The 25,858-nt window shown below is 39.0% G+C and overlaps 1 protein-coding gene across 3 annotated transcripts in view; it reads right to left on the bottom strand.

Moving 5' to 3' along the window:
- Window positions 1-25,858, bottom strand: part of LOC122813046 (inward rectifier potassium channel 16-like) — a 1,081,538-nt gene that overhangs the window by 721,032 nt on the left and 334,648 nt on the right. Inside the window, exon 3 of one of the 3 annotated variants that reach the window (XM_044085155.1) lies at window positions 18,772-18,926. The exons of the other annotated variants lie outside the window; for them this stretch is intronic. The gene's annotated coding sequence lies outside the window, so the exon portion shown is untranslated. The remainder of the gene's footprint in view (window positions 1-18,771; window positions 18,927-25,858) is intronic. 3 annotated transcript variants of the gene reach the window in all.

Genomic DNA, 25,858 nt, shown 5'->3' on the forward strand with positions numbered 1-25,858 from the left:
CACACTGCTATTTGTTTGGCACTCTTGTTTTGACATATTATCAGGGAGGTTGCCCCTAGGGGACACACTACAATAGACTCCAGTGTTGGGTGTATAATCTTACCGCAGTATCTGTCATGGCACACACAGAGATAGCTGACTATTAGTAGTCTCTTAGTTGTATTCACACACTTAATATGTTTTCACACTGTGGAATATGACATGTAATCAAGCAGTGCATACTGCCAGCCATTCTGTTCTTGCTGTATCTCTACATAGTGTACTTCCATGTATGGGATCCTGACATGTGTTCCCATTTTGTTGTCTTTCAGGAAACATGTATCCCAGACACCGTGCTCCTTTCATGGTTGTAGAGAATGATATTATATTGGAAGGCCTCTGGTAACACCATGAACTCCCGCTGTCCAGGGGGAGGCAAAAGAGGGAACAGCAGGCAACACTGTGGCTGATCTTGTCTGTGACATGAATGCCACAGGTCATCAGAGCAGGACATATGAGCAGGTTCGACACCACACAACGGACATGATCAATGCTGCATGCAGAAGAGAAGCAGATCTAGCTAGGGGTCATGGCATCACTGGTGCAGGGTTTGCAGTGGAACAACCACTCTCAGCCACTGAGGAATTCATGGCAAACCTCGACACACATGAGAGCTTCCAAGCATCCATCATACCTTACATCGTAGATTTGGCTGCCACAGTTTCCACTGAAGAGGAGCATGCAGGTAAGCTTAGTTTGATCACCATTACAATACTGTATCATTCAGTGTGTCAGGGTGCACATACTTTCGCTTAGGTGTCAGTTCTTTGTTCTTGGGGCGGGTTAACTGCAGTTTGTCTCTCGTGCTCAGATGTTGACCGATATAACAATTAACACAGTAGCTACTATAAATGTGAGATATATGGATGTATTACCTTGTTGTGGTGCAACATGCAGTGGTACTGACATTACCTCTCCCCTCAACTTTTCACAGGTCTGTCAGGTATCGGACAAGGCCATGGTCCTGCTCCTGGTAAGCACAACACCATTTTATTATAGATGTAGGTTTACAGCAATGTAATCCCTAAAGTGTCATCACAGGCCTACTGCCTGGATTGCTGTACTGTCAGCATGATTGCCAACTGCACAGATATTTTCTGGCTGTACATGTTTGAGTCATATCTATGCCTTGTAGCTGTGACCACACTGTTTGATGTGACAGTATTGTCAGGGCATTACAAATTGTCGTATGTGTCAACTGTGCAGAGTCTTCACAAATGTCAACAGTGTACTTCATTGTTGTTGATGAGATTGCTATGTAAAGAGCTTATATTTACAAGTGAATATAGCTGTTTGTGGGAAAAGTAATGTCCTCTTGTCCTACAATATGAGGTTTGGTTTTCAGCAGGTCTGTAATAGTGACAATAGTGTATAGAGCTTTAAATATATTGGAACATAGTACTGCAGAGTGTAATAGTGCCGGTATTAATGTACTGCTTTTTATTTTGTTATCACAGGTGACTGGGGGGGCTTAGTCTCTGTCCCATGCACAACCTGATGTCAGTGCCTCTTCAGACTCTAATGATGATGGTGGCCAGAGCGAGGCACAAGCAGGAGTTTCAGGGACTGAGTCTGTCCCAAAGGTTGACATCCCTCTTCTGCCCTCATTGTCACTACACACTGTTAGTGTCCCCACACATACCCGGTCCCCAGAGGTCACAGTGGACAGTCAGAGAGTGGGGACATTGAAAAGGAAAGTGTGGCAACTATGGCTCCAGTGAGTGTAGACACTGGCCATAGCCAGAGAACTGGCAAGGTTCCACACATGTGGATTGATAGGGGTGCTTGTAAGAAGTCTGCTGTCTGTCCACCATCTGTTGCAGGTGTCACATCACAGGTCACTCGGTGCATGTTTTGGGCTATCATGGAGGCACAGGCACATTCTGAAAGGAACTTCAGATGTATGCTTAGTGTTATGGATGTAGCAGAGTCTGACATCTGTGACTGTCTCTACTGCATTGCTGACTCCCTGGATCGGTTCACTGATGCAATGGAAAGAAGGGGGGCTGAGACAGATCACACACTATCTGTCTTGGAATGCACAGTGTCTGTGTTGGAATGTGTGGTTAGAAGTGAGCATCAGACTCATGGAATTAGCTCAGGATCCCCATCTGCTGAGAGTCCATGTGAGCATGCACAATCATGCTCCCATAGTGGCAGTACATCCAGCGCTACAGAGGAGAGTGTGCTGTCCACACCAAGATGTGGCAGACAATGGGCTCATGGTCCTGGGTATTCTCGTGGAGGACACAGTCCAGCAGACAGCAGTCACCATCAGGTGTTAACACCTCTTCTGACCTTAAGCATGGAGGTGCCAGTGCAACTCCTGACAGAGCCAGTTCCTGTGTTTGGGGCTGGAGATGGTAAACTGTCAGCTCTAAACACACAACCGCTGCCCAATAAGAATAAAGGTTGTCCTCCTCTGTATAAATCAAAAAGCTTCCACAACGATGAATGGTGAACCTTTTATTTGCAATAAGACATACCAAATAAATACATAAATACTCCTTAGATTTAGCGCGCCTTCATCTCATATCCTGAGACTTCATCAGATGAGATGATTCTGAAGTCTCAGGATATGAGATGAAAGCGTGCTAAATCTAAGGAGTATTTATGTATTTATTTGGTATGTCTTATTGCAAATAAAAGGTTCACCATTCATCGTTGTGGAATCTTTTTGATTTATACAGAGGAGGACAACCTTTACTGTTATTGGGCAGCGGTTGTGTGTTTAGTGACTTTGGTTTTGAAGAACTCAGTGTTTGCCTTTGGGTTACTGGTTTAAAACTGTCAGCTCTACCATTCATGGTTCAAAGCTGTCCAACATACACACATGTAAGGCTAGCACTGAGCTTGACTGTGTACATGCACACAGTCATACCACTGTCAAATGCAGGTAATCTACAGGCACACATGACACATTTACATGGTCCATCTTGCCTGCTTCCCTTCCTGACTCACATACACATACTGTCAACCTTTTAGGTCAGCCTAGGCCTCCGGCACCACCACACAACACCTTCTGCAAGTGATGATAACTGTGACATCCCTGTCATCCTCTTCATCAATGCAGTGAAATGAAGCTATGTGTCTGATGCACAGGGTGACTATATAAATTAACATGAACTTGTGTAATGCAGTGTTGCTTTGCCATGTCAATTGCACTGGTTACCGACAGATACTGTATGCTGGCATTTGTAATGAGTAAGCCACATAATTGTGTGTACTTTATGTTGTATGATGTTGTAATGGCTATATACTTACATAATGAAATATGTGACATGGACCTGTTTATGTTTCTGTTTCAGGATTCTGTTGGGGGCACCTATGGATACACAGCAGCAATAAAGCCATAGACATCACAGCACAGGATGGAATATCAGCACAGAAAAAATATGTATTCAGCAAGGTACAGCACTATAGATGCATGACTCCATAGATCATATGTGTATAACAGGCTAACAAGAACAATGGTGTCATTCAGCATACTCATGCATGCCTAATCTGTGAAAAGGTCTGATACCCTTGATAAGTGTCAACAGGGTTTTGGGAGCTAACACATCTACAAGCTGTGGTGGTGGAGATTACCCATCTACAAATTTCCTGTGTCCAGTACAGACATCTGTCAAACACCAGAATGATTGTCTTGTTTTGCATGCCATTGTGTAACTTGAACGTGATGTGTGTCACAGCAGATGTGTGCTTTACATGCATGGGAGAGCTTGTTACATATAGGATATAGTGTCTGTCTCTCCAGTATGTACTATTTATAACATAATGACAATGTAGGTGTGTAGAACAAGTAAGATATTGTTAGTCCTGTCATGGATACTCAGGAGGTACACAGTGGGATCTGAAACCACCATGTATGGCAGGCATACACATCGCCTCCAAAGCACTTAGGAAACAGACTACACATGTACGGTCTTGGCATGGACTCCATAGTACATGTTATCTACAATGTGCATTGGTTTACCATGGAAACACTGTGGCTGCTGCAGTTGTAAGATATGCTTGTTTAGTGACATAGCAAGAGTGCTATTGCATTCAATGATAGGTGTGATGAGTGCCAAATTCAGCATAACAATGACAGTCTGGGATTTACATCCCATCCCTTTCAGTACAGGTTGTACTAAATTGAAAGCATCCCCACATCTTACCAACCAGTGAAAGTCAAAAGCTACATTACTCTCTGTGTCCATAGGTCCATGACTACTGGCTCACCTGTGTGCAGTGTGTGGAAACTACTATATTTTCCAGGGGTTGATAACTTCCCAAAGGATTGTATTGTACAGCTGATGCCATTTGGTATTTGTCAGTGGCTCAGGCAACAACTGAATGTGTGTTTCAGGCCATCTTGGGTAACTGTTAGTTCTGTGTGGGAGTGAGCAACAGCTCTTAATATAGCATCACCTGCTAATGTAGTCAGTCAAAGGCACTGACAGTGTCCATGACTGCAGAGAAGGGGATGGCTACAAGAGGTACAGCATTAATGATGTCTGGGGAAATCCACTTGTAACTGGTTTCATTGTAGCATTGATCTTCCAATGCTATCTTCCCAGATTATGACTGTCAGACACTTGCCTATCCCCCAGCTGGCATAACACTCTGTAGATAACCTACACAGTTTCCAGCAAGACCTGCTGGCCTAATATTGCAAAACACCTTTTTAGGCCATGGTAGTAGAGTGTGTCATGTTCCCATCATCCACTGCATAATTTAACACTCAGTGGGGTCCACTGGTTAGAGTCAGTAGGCATGGTCTGGCCTTGAACAAAACAAACTGTGCTTGGTCCTGTGTCAGTAGATGTATGACAGTGGTGCTGCTCATATCCATGCTAACTCCTTTCACAGAGTTTCATGTCACACATCTCAGAGATAAGGGGACACTACCTGGCACTACATGCTAGTTGCCCTTTGTGCCATTAAGTATTGCAGTTACTTCCAGCATGTTCCAAGAAGAGAATAATCCAAGGTGTCTGTACAGAGCACAGACAAACAAGTTAGGGAAGTGTAATATGTATACCCTGTGTAGGTAAGGTATGGGTATTACGCAGGTATTCTGCAGATGGACACTACCCAAGTGTTGTGTACTAGAAGGACACAATTACCTTGTAAAGACTGTGTTAAGCATGGGAGCCCATGGAATTGACAGTGCCTGGCAACTACTAATGCTGGTCTCATTGACAACTGTCTCACATAGGATATCATGCTCTGATACATTTTCTATCATCACACACAGAATGTTACTATGAACCCCATGATGATAAGCAGAACACAGTTTGTTTGTTTATCCACATAACTTTCCCACATCATGAAAGGCTATGAATGTTTCACATACCCTTCTCCTGGTAGATGCCTTGATTAGCAACCTGGGCACTCAAGTTGGCTTTTGCATGTGTTATACCTTCGGTTCCAAGGTTGGTGGAATGTTACTAGGGAACTGACAAGATGGTGATTAGGAGCACTGCTGTAGTGCCACAATATAATGTGCAATGTCCACTGAAATAGATGTTAAGTCTTGCTAAAACAATCAGCACACTGGCGATGAGCCATCGTAGGTGACAATTTCATAGCTAGTCACGCATCCTGCCCATCAACAAATTAATGGTGGATATCCTCATAACATGGCTGTGAGGCCTACTGCTTCAGACTGGCCACCTCTGGCCATGAGTGTCCACATGCCATATTCCCTAGGCATGTCATACACTGCATTTATGTACCCAAAACAAATGTCTTTTTTACCACATCAAGTCACTCAACAACCAGTGTGCTGTCTGGTTGCTAGACAGGCACTGTATGCTTTCGAGCCCAACGTAATGTCAGCAAAGTTGTACAACTCCTCTGTGCATGAACAGGCATCCACATCTTCACTGCAAGATGTGCCTGCAAGGTTCCCCTTCAAACCATCAAATGTTTAAACATTGAAATTCAGATCATCGAGACCAGAACTTTGAGTCTGAAAACATCAAAGGTTTGAAGGGGAAGAAAAAGGTAAGTGTAGGTGGGAGAATGTTTGTGTTTTTGCAGGACACCAAGGTGCCCTGCATACTGTGTGTGTCTATGTGGAATCTATGTGATGGCATTACAGATAGGGTATGGAAAATCTCCCATTTAGCACTTCTGCATATAGCGCTAAACATGAGATTTCCCTTTACTCCACTGCAGTGCGGTCTTGGAGTTGGAATATTAAAGTAGGGGGATGTGGGGGGTGCATGCAATTGTTAAAATGTATTTTTCTTTTTTTTTTTTTTTGGTTACACTTGTAACCTTCGATGTTTCAAAATTTGAAGTTCTGGTCTCGATGATCAGAATTTTGATGTTTTGAAAGTTCGATGGTTAGAAGTGGAAGTGCCTACTAACACTGTATATCAGGCTGTCAACCCCAAGGGTATGGCAGCAGGACCCTAACTTTGCAGGACCTGCTGATGAGATGCTGGAAGTGTCCACACCCCTCTACTCCTATGAGACACAAACACAATATGTGACAGATGTGACTGCATTTCCAACCTTGCTGCCATGATGTCTCCAACAACAGTCATTACATATGGCAATGAGCATTATGCCAACATGCACAGCTCATATCCTGCACCACCTACACCTACATCACACACATCTGCATGGGTGCAGCTCCTTACTAGACACATTGCCAAACAACAGACACCTCAGAAAACCCTGCCTCTTAGAGCACAGTACACATAAGACCGTATGCACCACTCTCTCACTTGTCAAACACCTGAGGCAAAACACAAAATCACACTTCTTAGTCATAGGTGATTACATTGTGAGACACAGTGATGTCTGTGTCAAGTGGCTACATATGGGAATGATAACAGATAGCTGTCTGTGAGTTGACACAATAAGTCTTACCACACATTGCCACAAATAAAGGAATATCAGTTAACATAATGTTGACATCATAGTACCTGCAGGTGTGTACAACTTGGGACATACATCACCAGACTGTATACAGACACATGAATGAGCTTTGCCAGTCTGTGTCTCTTGTGGGTATGTGCATAGCTTTCAGCTGCAATTGACTCTCACCTAGGATGATGGCTCGATGCACACGGAAATTGATGGAAGTCAATAATTGCCTTAACATGTGGTGTCATTGTAAGCGGATCCACAACATGTCAGTGCTTCACCAGTGATGGTCTTCATCTCCCATCCCTGAGATTTGGAGTACTGACCAAGGCTGGTGACACCCCCATAATACATCTTAGATGCACTGTTCAGTGAAAAGTTGGCAATGAGAACACCATCTTTATACAACATCATGATTATGCTGCTATATACTGGGTATGGCAACACTGAACCCCACTCTGTGGAATGTGTCCCCTCCCTGGAATAGCAGACATGTGTGCAGTCAAGGATGTCTGCTTCAAGGCTGTGGACAGCACCACAGCCATACGAGACTACATATCCATCCACATCTTCAGACCTTAAAATGACAGTGTGCAAGGTAATGCAGGTTTATGTACATGTACTCATTAAGGATAGATACGCATCCAGATTTTGTGAAACACTGTGATTTCCCAGAGACACTGCATGTGACATTCACTACGGGAAGGGCACATAATCAAGCAATAGCCGTTTACAGGAGCAGCTTCATGAATCCAGACACCCATTGTGCAAATTTGTATGTTCGTGTGTCTATCAAGCTATATCATTACACCATGGTTTGGAGTGGCATTAAGTGACCACCAACTGTGTTGCTTAGTCATGCTGCAGCTCATTTGCCCAAAGGTTAGTACATGTCATTAACTACAATGCCCTGGAGCAGTGCTGTGACATCCCCTCAATGGGAACCGATGTATTGCATCATGTGTTTACCAATATGGGTGACCACTGCAGCCCCCCCAATATGAAGTCCTCTCTGGTGGGATCTGACCACAGATCAATCTCATTAAAATTACCAGCAATAACCCACCCCCTGCAGACAATGTAGACATATATTTCAACAAAGACATTTTTTACCTCCTGTGGGATGGTTTACATACATTGACTGCACCTCCTCCCTCAGATGGGACAAGCAAGTATGCAGACCTCTACACCCCTGCATTATGCCAGCAGCATTACAACTGCATGAACTCAGCTGTACCTGACAGGAGGAACATAGGCTCTTCATGGCACAACAAACCTCCCTGGTGGACAACTGCCATTATCAGGCTTTACAATAAGAGATGGACATTGCTGTGTGACAGTTGGGGTGAGGGTGCCCCACCCCCCAAAATGGAGCCACAACCTCTTCAGCTAAAACAAGCACAGAGCTGTTGTGATGTTGTATAGACATAGTAAGTGACAAAATTAGTCACCCACACAAAGCAAAACCACAACGCATAGTGTAGTTACATGTGTAACCTCAAAGGACAGGCCCAGGTTGTCACTGAACTCATACATAATGATGCCACATATAATGGGTCTGTACTCATAGCTAACCTTTAGTTCCACAGCTTCTACATCAACTTCACTCCTCTGTCCCCACCACGTGTGACACATGACATTCCTACAACCTATCCCATAACTTCCATATCTACAGAGGAGTTCATAAATGTCTTCTCTATGGAAGATACACAGCATCTATTGGACATGCTAACATCCCAGGCTGCATCCTACATCGGATCTGACAAGGATTACTAACACCATTGGGAACACCTTGCAATCATAATGAAACCACTGGCTGCACCCCAGCTGACTGGGCAATGGCAGCTGTTATACCCTTTCACAGAGGTTGTGCATCCATTGACCACCAGAACTATAGCCCTCTTTGCTTGAGTATCTGTATCTGTATGGCCATAGGTGCAATCATCATGGAGCTGATCAGCACACATTCATGTGATCTATACACAGTTGACTGTACACAGTTTGGATGTCTCACAAGGGATCATGACTGTTAAATGTGGTGGACATTTCTGAGGCAGTCTCCAAGGACCTGGGTGAGGGGACACCAGGGCATACAACCCCCTGGACTGAGCCAAGCTATCTGACTATATCCCCCGCTCAGGAATAATTTACAAAGCACCCACTTAGGCAAACACTGTACTGTCATTGTAAGGGTCACTAAGTGGCCCATTGATGGCACACATACTCAACACAGAGACATCCACCTCCAATAGCTGATCTGCAAGCAGCAGTGTTCAACAGGGCTCAGTCCCAGTTCCTCTACTGCTTGGAATCCATTTAAACCATGATACAAGTGAATACTGAATGTCTGTGGCTAACAATGTTGGCTAATGTTTGCAAACTGTGAGCACTCATAGAGTCTGTGAGTTATGCCAATATCGTACAAGAGGGTATTGATGAACAAATGCCTGTTGACATACTAATGGCTATAAATTTCATGCAAATATATATGTAGTATCATTTCCATCACTAACACCTATGTACATCATTCGCAATATGTGATGTACATACTCAGGAGTGAAAGAAATGGGGACACAGACCTGACCACACAGGTTTACATCTAATGTACATGAGATCACCATTTCTACCCAGTGGTATGACTGGAATTATATGTCATAGCGGAGGTCACAGTCACCCGTAAATGACATACTAATAACCTCCATGTACTCTTCCCTCAGCATGCCAATATCTGAGTGCAATGGCCATTTGGTAATGTACCTTTCCAAGCAGTACTGGTAATTGCACACAACAGTACGGTCCCTTACAAGGGAACTTCATGCTTCAGCATATGTTCAATGGGGATCATCTGAAATAAGTGTCATTGTAGCCTGTGACATATAGACTACTCAAAGGTGATTTCTGTCTTGCATACGTGGCAATGTGTGACCCTGCTTGATTGTACATGCTACATATCTGTAGGTGGCATAGTAGCTGCATTAATCACTCTATGGATATTAACCTAGTATGTGACATTAGTTATACATGCTGGTGGGAGAGATTTATCTAGCAGACTTTAACACACCTTTAAAACAGAACCCTATCTAATGGCAAACAGAGCACTGCAGTGCACCTCAGCACATGCCATCTGTAAATAAGTTTATAAAGTTGTCTAGGATTGTGAGGACTGTATGGCCATTATTCTAGTGATGTTCAAATGTCCTATGGTTCCATAAGCTGATGTAAAATACAACAGCCACACACACAAGCATGGCTACATTAACAATTGCATCTCTTCCAGTTACTGCTTACAGGACACTGCACGGCACACACATAGTACAAGTGGGCTTTATGTAGATTAGAACACTTACCTATGTAATAGTACACACTACAGATAACAGTATGTGATGCATGCAACACACCTCATGTCTCCTAATACTATCGGTTTAGGACATATTATGCATGATGACATCAGCAAGCCTAGTTGTGGTCAGGTTTTGGAGGGCTACATCACCTGCTACAAATAAAATACTGCAAAACTCTACTTCTTTTTAAGTTATGGAGGTGATCATATTTATGCCATATGGACATACACATATATATTTTTTGAAAATACATAGAGATAGATATACTATGTATGTGAGAGAGAGATAGTGACAGACAGATATGTATACATATATGTATGTATGTATAGACATAGCTATACATAACAGTTTATTCTGATGAAGGGGCAACAGAATTGCATTCAGTTTAACTAAGTGCATGGGCATGCTCAGTGGGAATGCCAGTACTTATAAACTGACTCCAGGTCACACCTACCTGCACTCCAGTCTGGGATTTTGTGTGTTATAGACAATGTCCCTGTTTCTGCAGTACTGCACTTCACTCAAAATGTCCATGGCATTCTCCAGCTGTCTGATGTAATTAATATGTGACAGAGGTTCATAATGTTACACCACACACATACTGACAGTCTGTGAAAACCCCAACATAGTAGTACCTCACATGTGGATAACTCCAGATGTGAACCATCAACACCATCGCCCCTGCTAAATTCCCTAATCCACTGAGCCACAAAAGCTGCCAGACAGAGAGGAGTCATTCATCATATAATCAACATTATCCATATGTATGTTGTTATTTCTGTGTTAAGTGAGACATATAACGTGTGATTGATTTCTATGTTACTGCCCTGAGATTGCCTGGACCGCTGACATACCAATGATGACTTACTATTAAGGCAGTTACATCGGACAACTGCTGTGTTGAGTGTGGGGGATCAACAGCACATATTCTGCTGGGATACACAGTAGTCCGAATATCATATGACCTGACTGTTTAACATCTCCCTTATCTGATGTAGTGAATAGTCCACCCATGAGGCCTAGTGAATATGAAGGAACACATACTAGTGGACGGGGTATTTGTAGCCCCATGTGGAATGTACTTCTGACCAAATAGCCCACTATATTTCCTTGCATAAATGCAGTACATCCATACATACAATACCATACTATGGTAATCCTTGCAAGTTGTGTGTAGGTTAGGTACTTACCTTGTGAATGCAGCAGTTGACAGAACTGTAGTTCAGGGCTAACTCTGTCTGATGCAAGCAGTACACAGCCAATACATGGATAGGTACAGGTTGTGTGGGTTGCCTAGCATCAATTTTAATATATGTATGTGAGTAGGAGTAAGGTGTCAGTCCCTAGTCAGCGAATGTGCTATGCGTTGTCTCTTACCTAAGACCAGGGCATACTTGGCATGCCTACACCTGCCTAAAGGGACATCATCAGGGGTTTCCTCCTTCGAGTCCTCCTGTGACTGTGGCTGTGGTGATGTAGGCACTGGTGAGGGGCTGGGTATCCCTTCCCTTTTTTGATCCTGCTGCAGCTGTTTCCACAGGATCAGATTGTGTAGCACAGCACATATGAACAGATGTGCACATGTGGCTGGATAGTACTGCAGGGCTCCACCAGATATATAGATGCTCCAGAACTGTGACTTCAGAAGTCCAAACACACGCTCTATGATGGTTCTAGTTTGTGCATGTGCCTCATTATGGCATTCTTCCATGGGTGTGTGTGCATTTCTGATAGGTGTCATCATCCATGGCTCCAGTGTGTAACCAGCATCCCCCAGTAAATGGCCATGTGGGATGTGCCCCCTAGCAAACATCTGGTACAGCTCTGATGTGTGCCAGCTATGGGAGTCATGATAACTACCAGGGCTGCCAGCACACTCATTCATGATAATCCCCTGGACATTGCACATGATTTGTCAGTTGATGGAGTGGTACCCCTTGTGGTTGATGTAGATCCTACCTCCCTTACCAGGTGGTGCCTTGATGTGTACATGAGTGCAGTCTATGGCACCCAGTATTCAGGGTAGTGTACTACAAGGTAGAAGTGTTGCATATTGCTGGTCCTCACCTCAGCAGTGAGGGGAAAGGAAATGTGCTCACTGGTATGTGGTTTCATGGCATCCAGGGACTGGTGGAGTGCCCTGGATGCTGAAGACTGTGACATGCCCATCATGTCACCAGTTGGTCTTTTGAAAGTACCTGTAGCTAGTATCCTAAGAGCTACACATACCTTTGTTTGCACTGGGATGGGTTCACCTCTGTTGGCTGTGGGTCTGAGCTGAGTGAGGCATAGCTCAGTGAGTTCTTGTAGTATGTCCCTGTCCACCCTGTAGCACTCTACAATCTCCAACTTATGTAGCTCCAGGAAGCTTACCCTGGGCCTGAACACTCTTTCCTTCTCTGTCTAGGCCTACTGACAGCAGCACCAGCAGCACTGACTTCAGCATCTAGCACATACAGATGTAGCAGACCTGCAGCAGGCCCTAGCATTATCTCAGTTAAAATTTCCAAATCTGTACTCCAATGGTCCAGAGTGTGAGGAAAAATCTAAATGTAAGGAGTATGCATACTTTATAGAGCTCTGCTGTAAATGCAGAATGTGATATTGGCTAACTATGATGCATTCCACCTGCCTACAATATAATTAACATAATTTAATGTCCCTATTTTAGCTTAAACAAGGGTCAAAATACACATGGTTTTCAGAAACACTCAGCATGGCAGTGCACCACGCAAACACGCTCACTGAAGTAAACAGAGCTTAGAAGTTAGTGGGCACACTCCATTGAAAGGACACGCTCAGCCAGGTGGCGCAACATGCTAATCCACACACCTAAGCTGAAATAAGCTTAGAAGTCAGTGGACCTCCCCCCCCCCCCAATGTCAGCTACATTTTGTGTAAACAGCAACAAGGGTTTAAGCCTACATGAAGGGGATATGCAGACACAATTATTCATTTCTACTATTCAGTAACTTCATCTCATTGGCATAACAGCCTGGAAGCTGTATGCTTCATAACCCTACCACGTTAGCAACAGTACAAATGCACCATCGTAAGGACTCCATGCAAGGTCCTGTGATACATTTCTGTCACATAATATTAATTCTTTCCATTTTTTTTAAATTTTTTTATAAAATTTGCACACTGCAGCATGCCACACAAACATACCGACATTATTATAAAAAATAATTTATCTTATTTCCTTTCATTTTTCCAACATACAGGATAATAGTCTCACTCATATGTATTTGGTGTTACATTTTCAGGGGATTTCTCTTCATATATTTACATTTTTACAACCCCTTTTGTCTGTCTACACTCCTATATAGAGAATTTTTCTGAATACACTACAGACACTGACACAGAGTCTGAACAATGCCTGTCTGCTTGCTGGATTGTTCTACCTGCCTCATTTGCATGAGAATCACCTGCTTATGAGGTAATTTAAATGCCATGGAAGTTTCCGAGTTGGCGCATGTGTGCACGCTGCTCAGCAGCTCTTACTGAATCTAAAAATGTCTGTGACTGTGTAAACAGTGAGGTATGATGCCTACACAGAAAAAAAGAACATGTAGGCTTTATTAAATTTGACACCCCCCCTCATGAATTGTCACAACTTTGGGAAATTTCCATTATTTGCTTATATTTAGTATCCTGTCCTTTTCATTCAATTTAGGTTTGATGCAATCACAAACATTTGCATTAATCAGTAGATTTTTTCCAATCTGTCCATGTTACGAAACAATCAACATATCTCTTGCAGTACTTTCTGTTGATGAGACTTTTATGCAGTGAAAAATTTCAGGCATGCTGTTCACTGAAGGCTAAATTTGTCTCCATGTTCCTACTGCCATGCAAAAGAATGTTAATAAAGATGAAATCAAACTGGAATAATTCATATAAATATTTTTCAGTGATATTCACTAAACAGTTATGCATGATAAAACATTATCTAAGTAATGTCTAAATAGATTAATTTGTTTTTGCAGGTATTTGGTACAGTGCTGGTAACAAGGATGTACTTTTTAAAAGCTCTTCTGACATTTGATGGATGAGATAAGCCTCAGGATAAAAGTCTACATTTGTAAAAGTACAAAATATTAGAGGACTGAATGTTGAGGTTTGTAGTTACTATGTGTAGGACAAGTGTAGGACACATGAGATTATGTTGGGAGAAGATCACTGTTTTCACTTTTGGATGCCGCCTTTCTTCATATTTTTGATAGGTATAGATACTTTTCCATTCTGCTAACAAAATTTGCTGATAAAATATTAAGTCGTGTTATTCAGTCCAAGAAATTTTAACATTATTAAGTTTCACTCTCGGTTCTCTGCCCATTAGCTAGTTCTTAATGTTAAATGAAAAAGTAATCCAGTAATTATCCGTGGCAGTAAACAAGGAAAGTAATTTCATTTTGAAATCAACGGTAATAAAAACAGGAAGAGTCGCAAGGATTACCTACGTTGGTTAGCAGTGCACATGATGTTTGTTTAATGCATGACAGCATATTGGCTTTGCCACAGATAACAATACCATTAGCAGCGTCTTTTAAAATTATACTTATATGACTGTAAGGTTAGATTACAATCCCAGTTATAGTCGACTGCATTATAATAAGAACCTGAGTGTGTTTAGCAGTGCAAGTTTTTGACTATAAAAGAGAAATATGGTAGTCAAATCAGTATCAGAAAGACAAGAGTTTTAATCTCAAATAGTGTTAATATAGTAAGGATTACATATCACAGCATTAACTTTTCATCACAGCACCCTCCTGCTTATTAATAGAAAATAGAGCCATAAGCAAAACATATATTTTCATGTCTTTAATTTCCAGTATTATCTTTATAGCCATTTTATTTTGAGAGACCATTGAAGTCAGGATCTACTACTACACGACACAAATGTGTTAGATGTATTTTTTCTCAGTTTCTGGCAAAATGTTCATGAACAATACAAACATCTTAGAATGACAGCAGCAACCTTTAGCAGTCTTATACGAGATCTTACTTACTCTGTATTCAACAATATTTTTCTTTTATTTAGCCCAGAATCTTTCATTGACAATTATGCCTCTCTCTCAGTTACCCAATGAACTCATTCTTTTCTCAGAATCAAAGTACAGGTGAAGCACGTGGAACTGGGGAATGTAGGAATACAAAACAGAAGCAAGAATTACCAGATAACATGAGACTCAGGAACTCTTTATGAATATAAACCATGGTTAAATGCTTTCGTCTATTAAAGATATCTTCAGAACCATGAATACATGAAGGGACTTCACCTATTCATAGTTCTGATGATGTCTTTAATAGACAAAAGCACTTAACCGCGGTTTATATCAACAAACCGTTTTTGAGTCTTGTGCTGTCTGATTGCTTTTGCTTTCATTCTTTTCTCAGTATGAGGGCCTCCATGACCCAGTCATTCCTTGGAGTGAACGTCAAATGAGATTAGATAATGTTATGTCCTGCCACACCTGGTGTGTGCACATATCACACCAGAAGTTAGTGTGCAACTGGCCTGTATCATGTACATTCACAGCTTTCTATACTATAATTAATTGATCCTACCTCCCTCCTGTAGTGATCACCAGCGTTCACCAAGGATTTAATAACCATAAAATATGTTCGGCTGCATGATTCATACCCTCCTCTAAAGAAGGCAGAGAAGTCGGACTGCTTCATTCCTTTCTTTCAAATACCATTTCAAACAGTCACTTCAACTATTAATCAAAATCAGGTGGCATGGGTCATAATGACATATTTATCCTTCCCTGGCATTGGAAATAACATCTATATTTTTGAAGTAATCTAAATCATCTGAAATATGATTTAAGAGTCGCTTATCTGCAATCTGCAGGTAAAATAATTAATATTTCCAATGTTTAATTGAAAGTAAAGGAAGAAAATGTGGAAGTTAATGCAAAATATAAAAGAAACCTAATATATTACTTCACTTTTCAAAGACAATATCATAAAATAACTTATATTTATAAATCAAAGAAAACAACAGAACTCAGACATATCAGTAGTATAGTTGTGTTTAGTTTTCTTTCGTTTGTCTTGTTTTGTCTCTTATATGTTGCTTTGACTGTGTTTAAAGTTAGGACATATGATTGCTGTTAGAATCTAAGGACATGCATCATATTTTTAGCATTTGACAATGTGAGCAAAATTTGGAAAAACGACTGCACATATCTGCACTGAACCCTAATTTGGCTTTTTAACATTATTTATAATGCAACAAAACTCTTATTTCTTGGAACAGTTTCACAAAATATGTTTCCAAAACATCAAACAACATGATTAGCCTGAAGATTTGATATTATTTCATGTGCAAGCAATCAAAAAGATTCACAGGGGAGTTTGTAGTGCTGCGTATCTGATTATTTGTGCATTAGTTGATTCTCACAGTCAGAGAATGTGTACTATAAGGTATAATTTGGATTTCCTTCTTTACTGCATTGCATTTATCTAGGCTACCCACCTTGGAAAGAACATAATTTAACAATGATAAGCACTACAGAGAGTAGCATACAGCGCAGTAACATCCCTGTACACCAAATGTAGCATCTTAATGCATCTGTATGGAATGATACTGGTAACATATCACTGATTGAGACTGACAAACAGTTGTGTACTGTCACATCTCGCAAAGTCAAGCAATTCAGTTTTAGAAAAAATGAGGGCTGTGGTGATAGGACAAACTTGAACACACTGATGCAACAAGTATCACGTCCTTCACTTTGAAAATCATTCTCAGTCAGAAATAAAATAATGCATTGCTTATGTAATGACAGATACAGTTCCTCTACATAAACTTAGTACATAGCTAGCCACACTGCAGTCTAGTCTGCTAGACAATTCTGAGTTGGGAAGACAACATAAAATATATCCTCAACAAAGCTGAATATTTTTTTCTATTTCACTAAGCTCTACTCCACTGCCAAAATGTATATGTGTGTGCGTGTGTGTGTGTGTGTGTGTGTGTGTGTGTGTGTGTGTGTGGTGGGGAATGGATTAGATAGTATGACTGTATCATCATGTATAAATCCACAGATCTGAAGCTGATACTAACAAGGCAACATGAGTCTCAACAAGGCAAGCAGGCATGGATTAACAGTATATTTTAACTCAGTAGTAAGATTTCTGCTTCAAAGCTTAAAGGTTTAGAGTTCTTTTTTGACTTTTGCTCCATGGGTGTGGAGAGTTTGCTTGTTTTTCTATGTCTGCATAGATACTCTTTTCTGAAACTTCCAGAATACATGCTGACCAACAGTTTACGCTAAATTATGTGTGTGTATATGTGTCCATGTGTATGTGTGTATGTGTGTGGGCATGTGTGTGTGTGCATTTGTATGTGTGTGTGGGAGTGCATATGCATATACTTACAGGGTTCCTTTATATCACAGGTGAGGAAGATATAAAGATGCAAAACAGTTTTATCATCAAAAAGAGGAAGAAAACAAGTTGGTTGCCATATCAGAACTTTCAAAAATATTACAAGTCAAACAAAACTCTTTCATTTGTAAACCATTTATTCTTCATCAGAAATCATGGAGGTGAAGAATTTCTGGAAAATTATGTAACTTGGTTACAAATAGATTTAGAAAATGTAAATTTGGTGCTTTCCATGACACACTCATAAGTGATAGAACTTTCAATGACACTGCAAATAGCCATGTGAAATGCAGGATGTTGAGGAAAACAGCAACATATCTCTCAACTGCCCAAATTTTCACAGAATGTCCATATTTTTCCCTCATATTTTAGTCTGTCATAAAATGTGTAGTTTTCTGGCAAATCACTGAGTATTGAAGTCACTAAATAATGACACGCATTTGAGTTTCAGACTTCATATCCTTATGAAAATGCATACTAACACAAATCCTATTATTCCAGCAACTCAATAAGCTTATAAGAGCAATATTTAATATCTGTCCTTGTTTTTGTGCCTTTGTCCCACCATTATTTTAGGGATTGTCCAGATTTCTTATTCTCAGAGATTGAGAGGTATGCACAGTGATGGTATTTGAAGAAACACTAGATGTTTGCAGAGTGAGAGAAATTGTAAATATACAGTAAAAAAAAAAGCATTCTTAGGATTTGTTGTGCTCTGGATTAAAACTGTAACTTATGATGATGATGTAACAATGAAGATGGAAGCAAATGAGCGTAACAAATAAAATTGCAATCATGCAGATGGTTATGAAGACTCCAGCATTGCCCTGAGAAACAATGCACCTATAAAAATAATACTGTCTATATTAATTGTGGTTACATGCATGAGGAAAAGCAAAGGGTAAATCAAAATTGCAGACTGTCTGGGAAAGGACTGGGTAAGGATTATTTTACAAGTTTGCAAGAAAGGAAATATGCAATTTTTCTAGGATATACTTATTTTTGACTCTGGATAGGAAAGAACAAGCTTGTTTTGTATACAGTAAAAGTATGCATGAAGAGAATGCAGTAATGAGAATGCCTGCTAGTAATACATTTTTACAACTCAAAACACAAATCTTACCTGTATGCTGGATACAAGAAAGCAATGCAATATTTTATTGGACTTTGAGGGTGGTATTCATAGTCATTGTGTGAACACTGTGATGTTATTTTGCATTATTTGCTAGTGAGCATAGCTAGCCATTCATAGAAGCCATTTACAGTAATGCTTGATGCCTGTAAATGAGTGCAAACAAATTAAGTATAATGAGATATAAATGGAAAATTGTGCAAAGTGACATATACTAAAGAAGTGTTCTTACAATTAATAGCCCAACAGGAACACTGTACACCTGTTTTTTAAAATCATTACTTTGTGTTTTGCGTCTGCTTTGCAGTCCATGAAATATGTATGTACTTACATAAACCAAAATGAATTATTTTCCCAGAATCCCTTTAGTAGTCTGTCCAGATCAATGACACTAAAATGAATTACTTTCCCAGTGATCCCTTCAGTAGTTTTTCAAATAATCGCAAGCATGTCAATGACACCCGAATAAATTAATCCCCCTAACGATCCCTTCAGTACTTTGTCCACGTATGAAGAAACACTTCACTGATGTCAAAATGATTTATTTCCCCAGTGATCTCTTCAGTAGTTTGTCCAAGTATGCAAAAGTACCCAAATGACATCAACAGTAGTTATTTCACCCAGAATCCCTTTCAATAGTTTAACCATTTATGCACAAGAACTAAAATGACACAATTTCCCCATAAACCCCTTCAATACTTCAACCATATATGCACGTACAATGTCCCCAGTGATCCTTTCAGAAACTTGACCATGTATGCACAAACAGTAAATGACAAACTCAATAATATTACCAAACTTTTTTATTTTTCTTACTGTATAAAATCCACAATTTCAAAAATAGTTTTCTGTATAACTCCAGATGTCCCAAGTTAATATGCAGCTTACTCTTGCAAATTCATGTAACTTTACGCATTCTGTATGCAAATGAGACTCTTTTACATTTATCTCTATGGGCTGCAGTAATATGACAACATGTAAAGTGTCTTATTCACATACTAAGTTTCCCCTAACTAATTATCCTCAAGCACTTTATGTTTTTACTTTAAGTAGGCATGCGTGTCCGTACTTAGCTTGAATAACACATGCTTAATACATTTTCATATCCACACAGCACTGCGACTGGTGGATTACCACTGCACACAAATGGAGGGTAGGACTGTGAATATTGCCCTAAATTTATGTGTTGAAGTTGCCAAACACTGCCTACAAATCTACATTCATTTTGAAGAAATATTCTGGGCATAAACTGAATCAAAGTGTTGTTTGGCTTATGTTTATTGTGAGTATAAGTATAAAATATAATCTTATATTTCAAAATAGTTTTTCAAAATACAACAAATTAACAGGAATAATAACTAGGACCAATGTGTAATCAGCTTGGCATCATAAAGAAAATTCACAGCATACAGGTGAAAACTAAGTTGCATTTCCATGGCAAAAGCAAATCAAACATATAATTTCTGATAATCTCAAAAGTTTTTTACCCATGTTAGCAAGGATGTAATTGATTGTATAACACTGGGTATTAAGTGAAGAAAAAATGTACAGTAACAGAAGCAATTCAGTCAAGAAGCTTAAGATTCTAATGACATCTTGCAAAAAATAATCAGATTCATTTACTGAATTTGGCTGTTTGTATAGAATTTCCATCGAACTATGTGCAGATCCTGCAACAGTAATTCATGGTTCATTAAGGGTACCTGCAGTTCTTTAAAAGAAAACAGACCAATAACAGAAAAGAATGGAAAGGCTTTTGCCCAGTTGTTAAGCATTTGGAACTAAATAAATGGGTTAATAGTGTAGTTTCAAGAAGCAACTCAAGATTTGCATGCATTCATGAGATTTAAGGAGGGTGAGTAAAAGAGTGCATCCACTGCAAATAGTTGAAGATGTTTTTTATTCATAACCAGTTTCAGACATATTTTTGTGTTAGATACTAACCAAGAATTTTGGCAAAACAAACGAGAAGAGGCTTTTTGATAGGTATTTGCTTTCAACACCCCAGTGAGCAGACATGGATTTCTTAGATTTCCCAAAGTTTTCCTGAGAGTTCTGGCAGAAATACCAGAATAACTGAATGGAGAATTTTATATATAGCATAATGCATTTACCTAAAGAACTGGAAAAAAGAACTTGAGTCTGGCCAATCATGTTTATAACCAGCTAATTCAGAAAGAATGCAATGTAAGAAAAATAATCAATTGGCACAGAAAATAAGGCGACAAACTGTAGTTTCTGTGGCACAACATTTGATTACCTCAGCTCTCTTTTGCCTCCTGGGTGAACTTCAGCAAGTCACTTAACAATATATTACTCCCACATAGCCCCTGAAAAGGTATTGTGTGTCCAGTGGGCCTACCTGGTTAATAAACAGTATTATTATTATTATTATTATTATTATTATTATTATTATTATTATTATTATTATTATTACTATTATTATTATTCCCAGAGTAGTTAACATATTGATAGCTTTGGCATGTTATCTGACTCTCAAAACCACATTAGTGATGGTCCTGGTACTTTAACTGCGATTGATTCTGCAGCAGATGCAATTTATATAAATGTCAAAAAGTGAACTAACTGGATATATATATATATATATATATATATATATATATATATATATATATATATATATATATATATATATATATATATATGTATATATATATGTATATATATATATATATATATATATATATATATATATGTATATATATATATATATATATGTATATATATCCATTGTTCTTAAAAGAGCATTTTATATGCTGAGTATGAGCAGCTCAGATTGTGTTCTAGACCAATGAAATAAAACGGACACAAAATCTACCTTAGAATGTTTTAATGTCTTGTATGGCAGCCAGCTATGTAACATATGAGCTGTTTCACAAGGGTTATTGTTAGGATCAGTTCCAGTCACTATATTCATCATAGATAGCACTAACACTCTTCTATTGTCAGCTGTCATATTACATGCAGATGAACTTATTGACCTTAGGTGTAGAAAAGAAGTACATACGTTCATACTTGATGCCATTATTTACTCTAAATCTGTTCTTCATACTTTACAAGACCTGTTAGAAAAAATATAGTTTGGTACAGACTGAAAATGTAAATCAGATGTTTACAAAGCTAAAATCAATGTTAAACTGTACAATGCAAAACTGCTAATACTGGAAATGGACATTATTATTTGCTAAGAACTGTGTGCATCCTATAAATATTTTATCCAGAATTTTTTTTTCTCACACAGTTTTAAAACAATCCACACTATGTGCCTTAAACTATTTTAATATAAATACTATTACTTGAAATTGTTTTCTACTCTTACTCCAGCCATGGTTAAAATGGCCCCAGGACTAGCCAACTTACCTAGCCAATCAGTCAGTCACTGAATCACTCACTTCCTGACTTATTGACTGACAGACAGGATGGTTGACTCAATCACTCACTCACAAACTCACTCACTCTCAATAAATAAGTAAATAAATAAAGGTTTAAGTCTGAATTACAGCCATATCATATATGTGTTACAAATGTGAATTATACGGGACATGTTATCTAAATATTAAATGCCATAGTTAATATGTAGAGACCAGATAAATCAACTTTTATGAGATTTTTATTTTGTAATGGTGTAGCACCTGTCAAAGGTGACATACAGCTTCTCAGACAAAATAGTATCATGGTGGAATCTGCTAGAGTGTGAGCTTTGATATCTAATGGTCAACTAAGCAAGAGAGAATCCTTAAGATTTTGAAAGGATGTATTACAAAAGTGCTTACATGTGGGTTATGTGATGTTTTACAACAAACTGAAATTCAAATTATGTGAGTCAACAAGCAGTATATGATGTTTTGATGAAGTAAGGTACATATGAGTAAAAAGTTCTGAAACAGAAACAAGGTATGCAGAAAGAGAATGAAATATTTGCAGTTGTTTATGGTTATCAGAACTTTCTTGAAAAAATGTTGGCAATCAGAGACATTGCTCATAACACTCATGCAGAACATATTTTAAAGAAATTATTTAATGAGATGCAGCTAGATTAGTCAGAATACTGTTAAATTTAAAAGGAACATCTGAAAGTTCTTTATAAACTAGGAAGCAAAGTACACATACTGTGTATGTTATAGAAATAAGGTGTGATAGGGATGGATTTAGACATTTTGGTTATTATGGAAATTTTTCAACAGGAAGACTGTACAGGCTTACAAAATATACTTGTTAAGATAATGAAATGCAATGCAGTTATTAAAAGAAGCCATAATTATTAGGATTATATAGAGAAAGTTAATAGGAGCCAAATGTTATAAAAATGGTAAAACAGATGAAAGCAGTAGTAAGGACTATTAAGAGAAATTAATGTGATACAACACAGGTAAGTGGGATATATTATTGTGCAGCTAAATTAAAAATGTATGAAATGTTACCATAGAAATTTAAAGTCAGAAAGAAAAGTCAAGGAATGGAACAAGTAGAATAACACCTGTAGAGAACCGAACAGAGAAAACTATAAAGAAATTAAGGTAGAAAGTAGCACTGTTACAAGAATATAGAAAAGGAAACACATCATGAAAAATACTTAAAAAGATGGACTTGATAAAAGTAATACTCAGTAACAAAACAGACCATGAATTATCATACACTATTGAAAATAAAAAAACTAAAAATATCACAACGGACAGAAAAAATTTACAATGTATACAGATAAATATGAAGGAAAAGTACAAACTAAGCAATTCATTTATGACCCAAAAAGATTTTATAGAGAATTGGAAAACAAAGGAGACGTTATAGAAACACCACCAAAATACCACCAAAAAGAGAATAAATGGGCACAATCTGTATAAGTGTTTATAAAGATTCTAGTCAACATAATAAATATGCTGAGAAAATACAACAATTAAAAGAAACAATAAGAAAACACAGTAAGGAGCTGTATTATACAGGAGACAAAATTGACTGAAGTAACAACTAGAGACATTGAGACAAATTTAAGAAAAGCTCCTAAATGGAAATCCTGAGTCCCACAATCAGTACCTAATGTCTATCTAAAGGTATTAGCATCAAAGAAAGAAATCAAATCAAAGAAATCAAAGAAACTTTATTGTCATTTAGGAAACACAAGTGCTACCTAAATGAAATTTCGAGTGTCAGCTCTTTTACAGGAGAAAACAAATACAAAAAGACAGACATGATAGGTATTAAAAAATAAACAATAACTGTTGTACAAAACTAAATATCTAAGTAGCTGTCACACATGCTTGTATGCTATTTATTACATTGGACAACACTGACTACTAGATAATTAACACATGAAAAGTACACTATACACAGAGGTGAGATCGGGTGATATTGCCCATAAGGAAGTGACTGGAACTACACTTAAATGAGAATAAATTAATTTTAGTATATAATAAATAAATAGAATTACTGTATGGAAAAAAAGAAAAAGAATAAGAGTGTACCAGTCTAGTATAGTTTTGATACATCCAGATTTATGTCTGCGTTAATGAGTCTTATTGCAGTAGGATAAAAACTGTTCACAAATCTGGAGGTCCTGCCGCGGATACTCCATAACCTTCTACCAGAAGCAAGTGTACTGAACCAACCATACGCTGGATGAGAAGTGTCACTCAGTATTTTGCAGGACCTCTTTTTACAGCTCAGTTAAGGAGCCCCTGTAAGGTAGGAAGACTAGTGCTCATGATCTTTTCTGCTGTTTTTATTATTATTTGCAGCTTCTTCCTTTCAGCCATTGTGCAATTACTGAACCATACAGTGCAGCTGCTGATGATAAAACTCTCCATGATTCTTCTACAGACAGTAATTACAGCATTCACAGAGATCCTTGCTTTTCTCAGCCTTCTTAGGAAGTGTAGTTGCTGGTGGGCTTTTTTAATTAGCTGGCCTGTGTCTGTACTCCAAGAAAGATGCTCTGATATATGTACCCCCAGGAACATTGTAGTTTGGACTCTGTACACTTCTTCACCATTGATCTTAAGGGGCAGGTGCATGGCAGAGCTATTTCTGAAATCAATAATAATTTATTTTGTTTTATTGACATTCAGGTCTAAATTGTTGTCATTGCACCATTCAATTAGGCAGTTGACCTCATTCTTATACCCAGTCTTGTCATCACCACTTATATGTCCTACCATTGTGGTGTCATCTGCAAATTTGATGATGTGGTTGTTGCTAGCTTTCACAGAGCAGTCATGGTTAAGGTCTGTGAACAGTAGAGGACTCAGCATACAACCCTGGGGTGCTCCAGTGTTGACTGTAATACTCCCTGAAGTGTTGTTACCAGCACAGGTCCTTTGTGGTCTTCCAGTCAGTAAATCAAGGATCAAGTTGCACAGCCCTTTAGTTATACCAAGGTTGATTAGCTTTTTTAAAAGTTACACTGGAATCACTGTATTGAATACAGAGCTAAAATCTATGACCAACAGCCTGATAGAATTGTTCTTCTCTTCAAGATGCTCCAATGTGAGGTGAAGTGCCACCGAAATGGCATCAGAAGTTCATCTATTTGCCTGGTAGGCAAGCTGCAGTGGGTCAAAGGATTGGGCTAGTCCTGTTGTCAAATGCTTTTTAACCAGTATTTTGAAGCATTTCATTACATCTGATGTAAGGGCAACAGCCTGTAATCATTTTGGCAGGTTGGGTTGGCTTTTTTGGGCAGAGGGACTATGTTGATAACTTTGAAGCATGTTGGTATTTTTTCCTGGACAAGGGAGGTATTGAAGATGTCTGTCAGGATTATGCTCAGTTGTTCTGCACAACCTTTTAATACTTTCCGCAGAATGTTATCAGGGCCAGCAGCCTTCCTGGGGTTCACTTTTCTCAGTTGGTTCCTTATATCCACAGCACTAAAGTTAAGTACTGCCTCCTTTTGGTCATTGAGAACCTTTGCAGCCTCCAGGTTGTTTTTCTATTCAAACCTGCCGTAAAATGTATTTAGATTGCCCAGAAATTCAGTGCTATCATTGCACTGAGCTGACTTGATCTTGTAGTCAGTTAGCTGTTGAATACCATGCAACAGGCTTCTTGAGTCTTTCGCATC

This window comes from Protopterus annectens, chromosome 10.part0 (genome assembly GCF_019279795.1).
Source record: "Protopterus annectens isolate FY-2018-M chromosome 10.part0, PAN1.0, whole genome shotgun sequence".
NCBI lineage: Eukaryota > Metazoa > Chordata > Ceratodontiformes > Protopteridae > Protopterus > Protopterus annectens.